Genomic DNA, 1,994 nt, shown 5'->3' with positions numbered 1-1,994 from the left:
ATCGTGTAAACAAAATCGCCATTAAAAGTGTGCGTTTGGAACGCAGCAGTGGTACTTCGGTCTCTTTCATTCGACTGGGTGGACCATTTGGAGGACCTAAGGTAACTTTTAAGCAATGTTGCCCAGATGGGACCCACGTCGTATGGCATGGAGAGGCGTTTGCCTACTTTCCAGGGGCGAAAACTACAGTACCACTTAAATCGGCCTGTAACTCCATAACAAAAGGTCGCACGTCGTCGGGACCACTTTCATCGTGTTCAGCATACCTCAAAACATGGCCATGCACGATCCGGGCCCAACACGTCACCCTTAGGCCCCTCGGGAGGCGTCTGAATTTTTTTTTTAAATATATGTCTAATGTTTGGGGTTTTAAGCGGTTTTACCGGTCTTTATCGTTGCACGAGATTTTCGTCGAAGTGTTCTGTCGTCAAGTAGTTTTTAACTCACATTTGGAGCGCACTGGAACGATTGTCGGCCGTGGAACACGTCCGAAAACGGTCCCAACGCGTATGAAAAGCATCGGCAGTCAGGCGTCAAAGACGTGCATGTTTAGAACGGTACACTGTACAGTTGGTATCACTCTTGCTTGTAATTATACTCGATATCGCTCCCAATTTGTTCTTGAATAACACACCCTAATATAACGTGGCAGATTGCCCTACAGCGTCTTGTCCTACGGTAGGGCGTAACTATGTGGGAAAATTGACAACTCACAACAAATCCGATTTCAACGTTGTTTCGCATGATCAGGTGTTTTGGAGAGTGCATCTAGATGTTTATAATGGTGGTTATATAAAGTTATCGCCAGCATTATCTATGGTATGGCTGATGGCTGGTTGGCTATCGTGCTATCATGCATACTTGAATTAATATACAAAGTAAGAATGCATTTAAAATTTATATAATTTCACTTAACCCTTGACAAGGCTTCATTCGGACGCCTCCCGAGGGTCCCACGGGTGACGTGTTGGGCCCAGATTGAGTATGGGCATGTTTTGAAGTATGCTGAACACGATGGAAGTTGTCCCGACGACGTGCGACTTTTTGTTCTGGACTTACAGGCCGATTTAAGTGGTACTGTAGTTTTTGCCCCTGGGAAGAAGGCAAACGCCTCTGCAGGCCATATGACGCGGGTCTCATCTTGGCAACATTGCTTAAAAGTTACCTTAGGTCCTGTAGAGCTTATTTCCAAATGGTCCACCTAGTAGAATGAAAAAGGCCGAAGTAACACTGCTACGTTCCAAACCCACACGTTTAATGGCGATTTTGTTTACACGCTTACACTGTAAACGTAGTGGCTACTTAATTTTTGGCCTTCTCTGAGCAATGCCAATTTTCGGCCACTCTTAATGACAAAATTTGGGCATCTCTTGGAACAATGCCAATTTTGGGTATTATGAAGAGGCCGAAAACTGGCATTCCACAGAGTAGGCCACTGGTTTAACAGTGTTACGGGCCGTTTCCGGACGTGTCCCACGTTCGAATGTCGGTCCTGTGCGCTCTAAATGTCGGTTACACACTACAATACGACTTAACACTTCGACGAGTATCTCGTGGAACGGTAAAGACCAAAAAACCCGCTTAAAACCCCAAAAATTACACATAAAATTTATGAACTCTTTATTCGGATGCGTCCTGAGGGTCCCACGGGTGACGTGTTGGGCCCGGATGGGAGGTGGGCATGTTTTGAAGTATGCTGAACACGATGGAAGTGGTCCCAACGACGTGTGACTTTTTGCTCTGGAGTTACAGGCCGATTTAAGTGGTACTGTAGTTTTTGCCCCTGGGAAGTAGGCAAACGCCTCTGCAGGCCATATGACACTAGTTTCATCTTGGCAACATTGCTTAAAAATTACCTTAGGTCCTGTAGAGCTTAATTCCAAATGGTCCACCCAGTCAAATGAAAGAGACCGAAGTACCACTGCTGCGTTCCAAACGCACACTTTTAATGGCGATTTTGTTTACACGATTACGGACCGTTTACGGACGTGTCC

The sequence above is a fragment of the Frankliniella occidentalis genome, unplaced genomic scaffold (assembly GCF_000697945.3).
Source record: "Frankliniella occidentalis isolate FOCC.00 unplaced genomic scaffold, Focc_3.1 Scaffold358, whole genome shotgun sequence".
Classification (NCBI taxonomy): domain Eukaryota; kingdom Metazoa; phylum Arthropoda; class Insecta; order Thysanoptera; family Thripidae; genus Frankliniella; species Frankliniella occidentalis.
This window is presented reverse-complemented; position numbering follows the sequence as displayed.